The sequence below is a fragment of the Gigantopelta aegis genome, chromosome 4 (genome assembly GCF_016097555.1).
Source record: "Gigantopelta aegis isolate Gae_Host chromosome 4, Gae_host_genome, whole genome shotgun sequence".
Lineage (NCBI taxonomy): Eukaryota > Metazoa > Mollusca > Gastropoda > Neomphalida > Peltospiridae > Gigantopelta > Gigantopelta aegis.
Window position 1 is genome coordinate 89,175,625 of NC_054702.1, and position 15,462 is coordinate 89,191,086.

A 15,462-nucleotide genomic window follows, 5' to 3' on the forward strand; every position below is an offset into this window, starting at 1 on the left:
ACCTTTGTTTTTTCGGAAAATTTATTGGTCGCTTATACGTCAAGGAAGCCGTAAACAAGCTGGGCCTCTGACGATGACGTCACTGCATCATGCCCCCCTCGGTCGGTAAGTTCCGTTAAGCCTCACCCCCATTTCTCTCACAGAGAGCATTTTAGCGGCGCGCACGCGTGATGAAACTAAACCACACCCCAGCAGAGCGTGTCAACAGTGTGTCAACATATAATTGATAGCTTATTGACGCAAAAGGTCATACTTGAGATCAGAAAGAGCAATTAAGCTATTACCTCCATGTTTTCTGTTTTGAGGAGGTCGGTCGCAGCCCACGTGGAAGGTATAAATGTCGAAGACCAGAGCTCCTTCCCATTAGTTAACTCAATGTTAGGCTTTTGAAAATCTTACTCACTCACTCACTCGCTCGCCTTGTACCGCATACAACTGTAACAATATAGTGGATAACGAGAGCGATATGGAACTGTCAAAGAGTTTTTTCTTACTAATGATTCCACATATTTCAGGACTAATTCTGCTATCGCCAGGTAACAGACGATCATATCTTTTAATTTATTTTAAGTAAAGCTAATGAACAAAAAAAATTAAAAATTACAAAACAAATAAATTAATATTAAAACAAAATACATTTTAAAATATGAATAAGACTTTGTTTCACAATAGATATTTTTGTTTGTAGTTTTGATTTTGGACAATGTTTTTGTTGACTATTTAATTCAATTATGCCGTTTTTGACTACAATTATGACTACGTTTTGACTAAATATCTGTATTTATTAATTACATTTTGTGTTGCTTACATTCCTAATTGAGGTTTTGACGAACTTGTCTTTTATTACCATACGATGCTTCTTTCGTTAGAGGTGGACAAAAATGGAGATATCCAGTTCGAACATCTACCGGACATTAACGAAGGTCTTAGCAGTCTGTTAGACAATTATGATGATTCTAGTTCGTTTGTTCCGAGAGAGCCGGGAGTTCTTTACGGTGACATGAAATATAGGGACACCGGTTACAAAGATGCGGAGAGCGAAGGCTTATGGAGGGATTTAGACACCAACAATCAACGCTTATACGATCAACGTTTGGAGGTACGGTTTTGAGGTTTCTTTATAACAAACTACTTTCCACTGGCGATAATGTTAAAGCTTTGTAATAAAATGGATGTATACAGTGTCAACCCATCCAAACGGTATATATATGAAAATTGTGGCACATTTTTTATTTCATTCCATTTATATAAAGGGGGAGGGAGTGTCAATTTAGCAAATATGGAGAGTTATGGTAATATTTTAAAATTCAGTAAGTACATGGCAGACATTTTTTTTTTATAGGGTGGAGGTGAGTGGTGTGGGTGGTGATACTGGGTTCGCATTTCGGTACCAGCTGTCACCGTAGCGTGGGTCTCTCTCACTAACTAGGTGCAGGGCGTAGCCCAGTGGTAAAACGTTCGCCTGATGCGCGATCAGTCTGGGATCGATCCCCGTCGGTGGCCCATTGGGCTGTTTCTCGAATCCAGCCAGTGCACCAGATCTTGTATATCAAAGATTGTGGTATGTGGTATGTGCTATCTTGTCTGTGGGATGGTGTGTATAAAAGACCCCTTACTACTAATGGAAACATATAGCGGGTTTCCTCTCTAAGACTATATGTCAAAATTACCAATTGTTTGACATCCAATAGCCGATGCTTAATAAATCAATGTGCTTTAGAGGTGTCGTTAAACAAAACAAACTTTAACTTTTTCGCTCATTAACCACTAACCCATTGTCCTGAATAGACCACCCAGATAGCTGAGGACTGTATGTGTTTGTACCCAGAACAGCGTGCTTGAACATTAACTGAATGCAATGGAAGTGGAAATTAAATGCTAACCATCTCGATAATAGCCATAAAGTAGTTTCGATGACCAGCGTTGTAGTTTTGTGGCTACCGCCATGTGTGTTTCCATGGCCTTCGCCGATTAATTATCTCACACTCAAAGTTACCCCTTACCTGCCAGGTAGATTAGGCTGGCTGTAGCGGTAATATTTCCCACCATCTGTTGTGACGATGTAAAACTACTTGTTTGTCAGGTCGATATGGCGACACAAGCGAGCTAAACGTCGTGTTATTACGGGAACACATTGCATGAAAGGGTTTTAGTGTTTCATTCTAGTTATATTTAACAGGTTATGCGATTGTTCGAGTGCTGTTTACGAGGCATTTATTAATCGGTCTGTTCGAATTTTCGCGATGACTCTTTCGTTCGCCTCTGTGGCTTAGTGATTAAGTCAGGGCAATATCTAGCGGGGGTGCAAAGTGGGTAGTTGTATCTCAAGAAAAATATGAAAAGTGGCCCTTTTAGGGTTTTTTTTGCCTACCTGGAGAAGATACTCAATTACTTTGGTCTGAATTTGTTTTGTTGCCACCCCACTTACTTTAGGCTAGGCATGGCTTATGCTTTAAGTTTGATGGGTACTGGGTTCATATCCCAACCTAGAGTGAGAATATCAGCACAAAAGTAAATTAAAAACAAATTATGTGAGTGAATGAATGGGTGCGTTAGTGAGTGACTGACTGACTGACTGCGTCAGTGGGCGAGTGCGTGAGTGCGTATATGTTATATGTGATTGAATGAAAGTGAATGATTGAATGAATGAATGAATAGATGAATGAATGAATTATTAAAGGAACGAACGAACGAATGAATGAATAATGGTTTTCTAGACAACTTATTTTTTTTTAATATGCACAAATGATTTAGATTTTGAAATAGGTGAACGCTTGCATATTTAATGTTGTTTCGGTGTTGTATTTTAATATATAAATAACCTTACTACTAGTATACTGCACTATCTATGCTTTTTTCTTCGTTTGTTTTCCCCACCATGTCACTCGCGGTCCTAAGTCTACTTACGCAATGTTCAGAATACGTTTTAAATATTGCAAGTAAGCACTGAGTAAGCATTACTAGTTCAGTACAGAGATGTCGGCAGTAGATAGGTCACGTGATTCCTATCGTCTGAAATGATGCAGCTTGCCGTCTGGTATTCCTATAACAAGGTGATATGTTGACATCAAAGCAGCAGCGTGACGTCATCAATTATTCAATGAAAAATGGTTTCTGTTAAGTTTCTTGAAAAATTCCATTTGCTTCCTTTGATCTGTGGAAAACTAATTTGCTTAATTTCATGGTAACCAAAAAAGTTCCATTTTTCTTTTTAAATTATTATTTTTCTTTTTTAATTAATGTTTTCTGTTCATGAAATTGAGGTATCCTGAAAGAAATAACTGAACATTTGTAAATAAAAGGATAATTGAATTATTTCTGTTAACTTAACATAATTGTAACTTAGCACTTGTAATGAAAAAAAATTGTTTTCAAATTAACCCTATGGTATTTTTCTTATACACCCAGTGGTGAGAACATAATTTGTTATTTATGATATCACATGATAATATCACACGATTGGCTGAACCTAGATAATGACCTGGGTTTTTTTTTACAGTTATACCATCCAATGAAATAAGTACGATCGAAATTGATTGCTTTCTGATGTATAAGTTAACCTGAAACTGACTGCTCTGTGATGTATAAGATAACCTGAAACTGACTGCTCTGTGATGTATAAGATAACCTGAAACTGACTGCTCTGTGATGTATAAGATAACCTGAAACTGACTGCTCTGTGACGTATAAGTTAACCTGAAACTGACTGCTCTGTGACGTATAAGTTTAACTTAAAGCGCAAGCGCCATAAATATGTTTTAATTGGAAAAGACGTTTAACTTTATTTTTAACATGGTTTCTGAGGATATGTAAGAAATAGAATGCTACATTCGTGTCCGTTAGATACCATTTATCATACAATTCGCAGTTTAAAATTGTATCCAATTCGCTGCAATGCCCACTAATGTATTCTCAATGTCAAATGAGCCTCGATAACAACGCCCTTCTTTATAACGTCCCCATCACGCCTAATTACAAGGTGTGTGTAGTTTACAGTGTAATAAACCTAAACGACAAAACCGTTATTCGCGATCAAGATCGTATCTCTGCACAATGTAGAGTCGAATGGGTTTTTGGAAAATAGTGGCTGATTTCATGAATCTCTATCTACTGCCACGTCTATCGGAGGACAGCCACTTCTGAGGAGATCCTTTACTGGACAATACATTTGCACAACCACAAAGAGGACTGCCACTCCAAGACTAGTTTACTAAATCAAAACTATCAGTAATCACAGGATAGAGCTCATGGGGATAAATACAGTTATGGTGTCATGCACTTATGAATCACAGCCAAAACAGTAATGATATCGGTGTTCGCGAAGATGAGCATATCCTGCCCCACCAGCGGCAACCGCCGTGAGTACTGGCACCACTTCATCTAAAACGATGGAAAAAAAAAGTGTGCAAGAGTTTCACCAAAGAGATGGAAAGGTATGCACAAGTTCAAAATATAGAATATCATCAACCATCATTCTGGTCAGTGATACATCGTATTTAGTAGATATAGCCTCAAAATATCTACTTTAAAAAGTTTGGAATGCATATCCTTAAACATAATGTTTAATTTTGTGGTTTATCTTTAAAAACAAAATGTCATTCCATAACAGATCTTTGACCTTTCGACCTATTTACATTGAAGTGTGTGTTTGTTTTCTCTGTGTTTTGCACCTGTTGAAGAGTAATTTCTCAACTGACAATCATTCTAAGTGATTCCACAACCCGTAGACTACCGGAGATGTCAGGTCTGGTTTTCACTGGAACCAAGCGATGGCAAATAAAGACCGACAACAACGGTACTGGGTGACCTAGGCAGGGCAAAACCCGGAAAGGAAGGTATTAGTCAGACGACAGGTGCAAGTGGTATTCAACACCACCTGTCTGGCGGAGAGACCACAATGCCATCCTCTTTTGGAAAACCAAACATGTTTACATCCAGTGAGATGGTCCTTAATTGGAGGATCCCGGCAGACAGATAGGGAATTAAGCACGCAAGTGGGTCTGGGTTCTGATCTTGACCCACTCATTCCGAGACCACCCTCCATAAACACTGGGAAGCTTGTGTTTTGTCTGGAAGTGCCGGAGTAAGTTAGACTTAACATCATCAACGCACCTGCTAGTTATCTAATTGTTGTCGGGCAAATGAGGCTATCAGCTTATCGCGATGGATTGGGATGGTTCTGACGTTTAAAGCCGACGACTTCGTCAGAACTGGTGTACTCTGTTAGAAAAATAAAAACAAAACAGAAATGTTAGTCTCAAAGAATTTTTGATAACCTAGAATTTCTGAGTGGGGATCATTTGTATAGTGGTGGTGGTACCAGTAGTAGTAGTAGTAGTAGTAGTAGTAGTAGTAGTAGTAGTAGTTCCAGCCAGTGCACCACGACTAGTATATCAAAGTCCGTGGTATGTACTACCCTGTCTGTGGGATGGTGCATATAAAAGAACCCTTGCTGCTAATCGAAAAGAGTAGCCCAAGAAGTGGCGACAGAGAGTTTCCTCTCAATATCTGTGTAGTCCTTAACCATATGTCTGACGCCATATAACCGTAAATAAAATGTGTTGAGCGCGTCGTTAAATAAAACATTTCTTTCTTTTAGTAGTAGTAGTAGTAGTAGTAGTAGTAGTAGTAGTAGTAGTAACAGTTTGTTTTGTTTAACTACACCACTAGAGCGCATTGGTTTATTAATCACTGGCTATTGGATGTCAAACATTTGGTAATTTTTACATAGTTTTGGAGAGAAAACCCGCTACATTTTTCCATTAGTAGCAAGGCATGTTTTATATGCACCATCCCACACTGGCTGGGACGAGAAATAGCATAATGGGCCCACCTACGGGGATCGATTCTAGACCGACGAGCGCTTTCCCACTGGGCTACATCCCGCTCCTAGTAGTAGTAGTAGTAGTGGTGGTGGTGGTGGTGGTGGTGGGGGTGGTAGTAGTAGTAGTAGTAATAAATAGTCTTAGGAGAGAGAGAGAGAGAGAGAGAGAGAGAGAGAGAGAGAGAGAGAGAGAGAGAGAGAGAGATGTTTTATTTAACGACGCACTCAACACATTTTATTTACGGTTATATGGCGTCAGACACATGGTTAAGGACCACACAGATTTTGAGAGGAAACCCGCTGTCGCCACTGCATGGGCTACTCTTCCGATTAGCAGCAAGGGATCTTTTATTTGCGCTTCCCACAGGCAGGATAGTACAAACCATGGCCTTTGTTGAACCAGTTATGGATCACTGGTCGGTGCAAGTGGTTTACACCTACTCATTGAGCCTTGCGGAGCACTCACTCAGGGTTTGGAGTCAGTATCTGGATTAAAAATCCCATGCCTTGACTGGGATCCGAACCCAGTACCTACCAGCCACGACGCCACCGAGGCCGGTGAGAGAGAGAGAGAGAGAGAGAGAGAGAGAGAGAGAGAGAGAGAGAGAGAGAGAGAGAGAGACAGACAGACAGACAGACAGACAGACAGAGAGAGAGAGAGAGAGGCAGAATCAGTTGTCGTGATGTAGGTTACTCCTATCGAAAAGTTACCAGGGAGTTTTTATATTTACATTCCCATAGTACCAATGGTTAGACGAGACAATAAGAAGCCCAGTCAGTCGATCGAGGGCTGCCTCTCTTATCATATATCGTACTTTAAGTGAGCGCTCTGCTACTGAGCAAAATTTTAAATACTGTTTAGTGTCTTCTAACGATTAAGTACAACTCGAAGGCAACTGCGAAATATTCGTAATAATAATTGTATTATACTGAATGTTCCTGGTAATTTAGGGTAAAGAATGTTTGACAGTCAGTTTAATTTCTGTTACTCCTTGTTTTTAATATAACACTGTAGACTATACTTGAAAGTAAACATTTGGATGTTTCGATATTTTGTTTTCCCAATAACATTAGTGAAAATATTTAACAATGAGATTATTTTTACATACATAGGTATTTAAAAATAATTCAGATTAACTCTACAGTGCTTCAAATAAAAATAAAAATATAATAAAGTAAAATAAAATAATATAATATACGAAATAAGGCAAATCTGGAGTTGGGTCTCAATCAAAATAGAGTTATTATAACTACGTAATTTCAAGTGTAAGAACCAATAAACTTTATTTAATATCAAATTTATTTAATATGACACATAATACGTTTCAGTGTCGAACATATGTGCATGCTATATACCGGTATACGTATCTTAATATCTACATTCGCAGACATGTGGTAACAGGTATACGTTTGACCCTTAGCGTTGTTGCTACATCACCTTAACGTTTTTTTCGGTTTACCTAACCTATGAATTACTGTTAGACTTTTGTTTTGTCTTTAGGTGTGGATGTTTATAGGTCGACAGTCTCTTTTACTATTGTTATATTCCCGACACGTACCGAAGTTCAACGAAATTCCACGAAATTCCACGAATCTAGAAACCGTATTTCGTAACTGGCGATTTTTTTTTGATTTTTTTTCTCCATTTCTTTCTTTTTTCTACACGCCAGTCGTGACATATAATAATATACTGTGCTATTTTTGGTACACGCAGGAACCTACAAACCAAATGCATGTATATGCGTGTTCTAAAAATGAAGGTTGAATACTCCCCCACACCAGGAGGGTCGCTGTGACCAAAAGAAAAGCAAATTGGATTCGTATGTACTTTTAACTCCTACACTGGCCGCCCCATTGCTCCGTCTGACCTTTAGATACGGTTAATGAATGAAACACAAATCATGCTTTCTGAATTTAGAAAATATAAAAATTAATAAAATGTGTGACCTGTATTAGCGCTGTCGTTCCACTTGTTTTTAAAGTGTCTTTGACCGCGGCCCTGTTGTTTGGAAATCAAGGGAAATTTAAAGGGACATTTTCTCATTTTTAACAATGTTCAATAATTGTTTGCCATAACACCATAACACTATAACAGTGAACGGATCCAAAGAGCAGATTCGATCTTACGACCAAAGCACCTCAGGCAAGTGTTCTATCGACTGAACTAAAAGATCCCACACCCAAACCATACGTCTACTGCTACATTATAATGATATAAACTGTTATAAAGCTATGTAAAGGAAAGGAATATCTCTTTAATGACACCTCAGCATATTTTAAACTATGGTTATTTGGTGTTTAACTTTAATACATGTATAGATGGTTATTTCGACATTTGGTCGATAGAGAGAGAGAATAACCGCTTTCGTCACTGGCGTAGGCTACTCTAAACGACAAAGCTGCAAGACATCTTTTGTATAAGTTATATACAGAGGCAGTTACCAATTATAAGAGTAAGAGTTTGTTTTGTTTGACGACACCACTAGAGCACATTGATTTATTAATCATCGGCTCTTGGATGTCAAACATATAGTTATTTTGACACAATCATAGAGAGGAAACCCGCTACATTTTTCCATTAGTAGCAAGGGATCTTTTATATGCACCATCCCACAGACAAGATAGTACATACCACGGCCTTTGATATACCCGTCGTGGTGCACTGGCTTTACCAATTATAACGTAATGCCGATGGAAGCAGTTTTGTAGATGAGTTTAAATTTCGTAACGTTATGAGCATTGTTTGTCCACGTGGTTTCGCGTGGAGATCCACGTGGTGCCCTGTCGGCACCCAACTCGCCCACCTAGCGCCAGTTAACGCCGAAAGCCATTAACAGACATATTGGATTTCGCCGTCTTGTTTAAATGCCAAGGAAATATTACATTAACTGTATATGGCGAATTACTTTTTGTAAATATTTTATGACTGTCAACGAAAAGGAGTAATGGGATAGCAAATCGATGCGTATAATACTGTTTCGGGGCTGATAGGGCTGTCCCCTTGGAGAGTGCTGTTTGGTGGAAGTGTTAAACAATAGTTTCAGGGGCATAGCATGGTCTGGACATGGGAAAGTTCGAACATGAACTTAGCTGACCCTTTTGTCAACATTTTCCCTGGACACCTATATAAATAGGCTATTCTTATATTGCATTGTTATTTTTTTTTTACTTTATCCTCAAAGGGAGGGGGAAGGACGGTCAGTTTATGTCCATGGGTTTCCATTATATATATATATATATATATATATATATATATATATATATATATATATATATATATATATATATATATATATATATACTACTAAACATTATAGTTTGAAAAAGCTACTGGAAGACATGTGGTTTCATAAATATCCCGTAAAATATGCATCAATTATTTTAATATTTAATACTGTCATGTTTAGCATTCTAAATATGTACCGTGCATTTCTATCAGTACTTGATGACTCGTGTAACAAAGTCCATGTTTTATATTGTCTCCGAGAAGTGCATATCAGAGTCGTCAAAGGTGGCCTATGTGGTGGCAGCATGTTTCTTTTTCACATTTTAAACCAAGTTATCAAATAAAATGGCATATTCAGTTGCCAAGTCTTGTTTATTGTTGCCTCATAATTATGTAATATTCGTACTGGGGTGTCATTAAACATCATTCATTCTTTCATCAATTCATTCATATACCCATTCATTCATTCATTCATTCATTCATTCATTCATTCATGCATTACTTTCCTTTCCTTTCTAGTTTGTTAGCGAAATTTATAAAAACACTTTCTCAGGGTTAGATCACTGTTAAACCTTTGCTCTTTATTTGTGTTCTTTTGTAACCCGTTCTACGAAGGGACGTTTATTTTAATGTAGACCCAGTCTAGACAGGAAAACCACAAAGCCTGTATACCTGGCTGCCTCTTTGATGGTGTTTTATACCGTGATGAACGAAGAACAATCGCATTGTTCGCCAAGTACTTCATGCCACCATCGGCGCTTGATTCGAAAGGCCATGTTTGATACGTATTAATCACCGGTGGAAAACTGACATCACATATTGTAATCAAATATTCTCTTGGTTTATGAATAATGTTCTCTTCTCCCCCCCTCCCCTTTTTTTTATTGCTTAAATATTTAAAATATACAAGCAATGCGGCGAACGTATACATCAAACATATGCACAAAACGTGGATGCAGTGAAATTTGATTAGCTACTAAGGTAGGTCATATCGGCTGGTTAAGTCTGTGCGTGGGTGCCGATATCATCTACTACGTACATAATTAAGTATGTATATATATGCCAACACGTACGTACGTCTGCTCCCTTATGTATGTACAGATGTATGAATATTTATATATTGTATGTATATCGGGTTTAACTAGTACATACATATATGTCATTAACGCACTGGCACAGGGGATAAAAGTCATTTTTGGCTTCATAAATTGTCTCTCATGCTGTTGAACCTATGGTACTAAATCGCCTGTAGTTCTCAGACCACCACGATAACCGCTCGGCCACACGCTCTGAAAAAGGGATGTTCAGTTAACCGAAGATATACGTAGGGCGTACAAACCACGTGGTCAACCCTTAACGTACATGATTGTTCGCAAACTTGGTACTCAGACTGGCAAGTATGTATAGATGTTTGAATATCTACATATTGTATGTATGTTGGGTTTGACTAGTACATACATAGATATTAACGCACTGACAAAGAGGATAACAATCCTTTTTGAGCGTCATAAATTGTCACACCTACCGTTTCTCGGACTCGAACCTATGGCACCGAATCGCCCGTAGTATGTATGTATGCATGTATGTATGTATACAAGTATGTATGCATTGATGTGTGTACGTATGTAAGTATGTATGTATGTACGTATGTACGTATATATTGATGTATGAATATCTATATATTGTATGTATGTCGAGGTTGACTGTTACATACATAGATATTAACGCACTGGCACAGGGGATAATTAAATCCTTTCTGGCCTCACAAATTGTCCCATGCCGTTGCTGGGACTCGAACCTGTGGCACCGAATCACCCGCAAATTGCAAGACTAACCACGATACGCTCTGAGCTATCGAAGCTTCCATGTACGTATGTATGTATGTATGTATGTGAGGAAAGTACATATTATAAATGACCTCTTATAGCAATCAGTAATTTAGTCAAGAAGTATTTTGCGTTGACAGGTTTCTTCTCTATCTTCACAGAGCTCGTTTGGCAATTACCATATGTTAGAAATTGTAATATTAGTAGTTTAAAACGGTCTAAAGTGTCGTTAAACAAACATTAACATTTTCTTTTAACAAAATAATCGCATCGTCAGCAACTGATCATGAACTTTGATTCAGACAGTCAAAAGCTATCCCCGTATATCACCAGGATTTCGTGACAGAGTTCAGTTCTGACAACCAGCCAACACTTCAGCAGGACGCTTCTCTTTATTATATGTCGGAACAGCGGCTTGTTCTAGTATATCGTAAGACTTCTAGTCATGTACCGATGATACACATGGCGTTCAGAAATCAGGAGGCGTTCACCGTGTCAGTGGGACGGTCGGGGTGTTTCCTGCCTTCAGTTATTCAACTCATAACGGATATTAGTTACGCTTCAAGATCACACGGGCTCGATGAATAATAGTTTCAACAGGAAACTGGCAAGATAAATCGGTTTCCATTGGCTCGTAAATACGTCAGGGCAGTGGTCACGCTTTGCACGGTCCTGTTTCCCTATCGGCCCCAGATATGATTTTCATAACTTTATTACATCATTTGGCCTTCACTGAAGAGTAGATAAGACAAATGCTTCGCCTATTGCTTAGATAAGCAGCTTTTTGTCGTGAGATTGTGGAATGTAAATTTCAGCGACTGTCTGGGTGAATTTGGCAACCAACACGTATGCCTTTATACAAAGAAAGGTTCAACTTTATCGCTCTTTGTTTCCAAAATCCACAAACGTTTAAAAGAAAGATAATGGCTGTTTAACGGCATTCCAAGTAATATAACTATTACGATTTAAGGTATTAATAATAAATTACAGTAACGTCACACGGAATGATGTATTATGGTGCAGACGTTTAAGGGGATCTATCACTGGCTCCCCATCCCATAGAGGTATATGAGCACGTTAAAACATATCTAAGTCTAAGCCCATCACTCCCCTGAGACTAGTTAAAGGAGAGTGATTTTTAACTCTCCTTAGCATGTGCATTTAATATGGTAATATCATAAAGTTAGTAGAGCAATTAATCCCTTTAATTGTTATCACGGGCGAGGTCCTATGTTGGCACGTGTGTGTATGCATATATGTGTATGTCGTGTCAATATGTGAGTATGTCCTTGTATAAGATGTCTGTGTCTTTGTGTGTGTATTTCTCTAGTTGAGTTAACGTATGTATGTAATCTCCAAAATTAAGTAGGTTTCCTTTTTAATTATATTTTCAGACACTGAAAAACATTTATTCTGAAGCTATTAACAACATTCCATTTGAAGACGAAGATAGTTTTACTGAAGAATTCACGGGTATGTGTCGTGGTATCGAGTTTGTAAACTATTTTATAATGGTGAGACAATCGTACTCAACATATGCACTGTAGTCTGTATATCCACTTAAATATATTCGAAACTTTTGTTAAGGGAGTTGATTTTTAAATTTGGGGTGTTCGGTTGTATTGCGCAAGAGGGTGGACCTTTAACAGTATTTTTAGTGAACGTGGACCTAATAATAATATTATTATGTTTATATATAGTGAATCGTTTGTAGACTTTGATCAGCCGTGTTGCTGGTCTCCAACATTCAACGTCATTCCCCAAGCCAAAATAGGGTTATGTCTGCAATTTTAAAGTGAAGAATCCACCATTTGAATAGTAAATTTCCAATATTTTTGTTTCAGTTAAGAAAGAAAACCCCCAGATAAAACAAAGAAACAAAAATCCGTAAAGGAATTTTTTTTAATCGACATTATATGTGAAATGACGCTAAATGTTCCATTTAGTTTCATGGTAGTCGGGTCATATTAAGAGATAAAACTCTGCTTACCAGTCAATGAATTGTACATACATATAGCTACACAGTAATATATATGGCACGGTTCGCAAATGTGGGATAGTTTCTCAGTAAAAATGATAATTAAAAACATTTGCCTCGTCTATGAATGGACATCATGGTAATAAAAGTAATATATTACTCCAATGGTCAGCGACAGAGAACATTTCAACCATACTGTGTATTACTATTATGTTTCGTAACATTTACCAATAGTAAATAAATAAATTATGAATAGAAGGTATAACGATTTGTCACAGCAGGCGTTTGTGTAGATTCCAATAATTTAGCACATTATTGTTACGTTTCTAAAATATGTATGTAACTTGCATGCATACCACGTTTTTTAACACAGGTAGCTATATTATTTCAGAGGCACGTGATAACGTAATATATAGTTTTCGTATGGACAGTTTGACGCCATCCGTAACGAAGCTCGCTTTATTGCAGAACGGCCACGGCGGCCACGGCGGTCACGACGTTCACTGCAGGACAGGATCAACGCCAGGGTGGAGATCCTGGTTGTCGTCGACAACGCCATCTACCGGGAGTATCTGAAGAAGTCCAGGAACCAGAAGCGTGAAGCTCTAGCGTTTCTTCGCCAATATTATGGAATGGTGTTTGCAATGGTTAGTTTCGTATTCAGGCTGTATATGTATATATCCGTGTCATGCGCATTTTATTCATTCATTCATTTGTAGTTATTTTCGTGCTTATGTTCAAGCACGCTGTTCTGGGCACACACTTCAACTATCTGGACTGTCTGTCGAGGACAGAGAGTTAATGATTAATGAGAGAGAAGTCAGTGTAGTGGCCTTACCCAATGCGTCGTTAAACTTGCTCAGGTTGAGCGCCGGTACCGGGAGACGAACCTAGTACCTACCAGCCCTATGTCCGAAGGCTTAATCACAACACCACTGAGGCTAATATTGATAATCCTCGTCAATTCAGAACTAACCCGACTTATGACGACACCACACGATACGAGTGCCTCGTACGAGAATAGCCGATTGCATAGCAACCACTGATTCGGGTGAGATCGTAATGTTTATCTTGTCACAATCGGCTATTCTCGTGACTATTTTCGTACGAAACACTCGTGCACAACATACACGATTCCAGTTGTATCAAACTCCTGCAACTACTCAAAATACAACTATAAATTTGGTTTTGCTAATCCTTATAGGGCCTACTTATCTTTTAATATAGCTATCATTTCCCAAAATATATCACTAAATATTCAAGTTCGTATGATTCATCTATTCTTTGATGTGTGGGTGAAGTGGGTATATTCTTTGCTTCGTGTCGGGAAATTGATTGCTACTATATTTTGGTTCAAATTTGTACGAGCAAGCCAAAGACTGAGGTAGGGGAAACAGGCGCTGATTGATTTCTCTAACTTTTGTCTGATTTAGGGGAACCTCATAAATGTCAGAAGAAATTCCCCTTCTGCCCTCCTGCCAATAAAGTGCCAACCAATATGCCCATGCTAAATGGGTATTTTAAGTTTCTTTTTTCTTTCTTCGGTTTATAGGGATTCAAATGCTAAACAGTAATTTATTAACCACTTGTAACAGTTTGAGCACAAACCGAGGTGTTAAAGCCCATCAAATGCGACTTTCAAAGCATTACGCTACGTTAAATTAATTTATGAGCGGTTCTGTGCACTGTAAAATAGTTAAGTACAAACAAGTGAATATGTGTTGCATTCAACTGTTATAATGAACTGCACTAAATTCTTAACCTACAGACCCAGAGAGCGATCACATCAATAATACACAGACTGGTAGTCAAGCACTCTCTAGTGCTTGCTAAACGTTTCTTTGCTTGAGCAACAGAGAGAAGATAAAAAAAAAATAGTTCTACGCTCATTTGCGTAATTAATCTACTCACCTACAGACGGGCATTGTGTTTAAGGAGGGGTCTATGCACAAGATAAAGCGATGTGGAAAGGAGAAGATTTATGAACGTCTTAGTCGGCTTGGGAGGTCTGCTGAAAGACCAGAAATCGTTTCAAATAAAAACCTTGACACACATTTCATGATCCACTAACCTAAAACCCCACATGCACGTGTCTGTGAGTGTGTGTGTGTCCGCGTACATGTGTGTGAGAGAGAGCTTTATTTTCAAACATAATTATTCACTTGAGCAGTTAGTGTCTTAAAGTAACATTGGTAAAGATTCTTACAGGTGGAACTTTAATGTTGAAAGATCATACCAGCACTGGGGCGGATCCAGGATTTTGAAAGGGGGTGGGGTAGGGGAAACAGGTGGTGACTGGTTTCTCTAACTTTGATCTGATTTTAGGGGAACCTCACAAATGTCAGGAGAAATTCCCTTTCTGTTCCCTGGCTATTTTGTGACACTCCCCGTGTCACAAAATAGGCGGTTATTAATAAATCAATGTACTCTAGTGGTGTCGTTAACCAAAACAAACTTTAACCAAAATTATATAAATTTAATTAAAAAACAAACAAACATAGTCATGAATAAATCAGGTTTTTTTGTTTGCTTTTTAAGATAAAGTAGAAGAAAAAAAAACAAGCACAATTTATGGCTAATTTGCTGACAGTTTTCTCAAATTGTAAAT

General features: G+C 38.2%; 1 long non-coding RNA gene across 1 annotated transcript; it reads left to right on the forward strand.

Annotated features, from left to right (window-relative positions):
• The first annotated feature begins 1,010 nt into the window (after positions 1 to 1,010).
• On the forward strand, positions 1,011 to 13,482 carry LOC121371939. The gene is made up of 3 exons (XR_005957858.1): positions 1,011 to 1,099; positions 12,271 to 12,349; positions 13,323 to 13,482. It is a non-coding gene; the product is annotated as an uncharacterized LOC121371939 (long non-coding RNA).
• Positions 13,483 to 15,462: the final 1,980 nt, after the last annotated feature.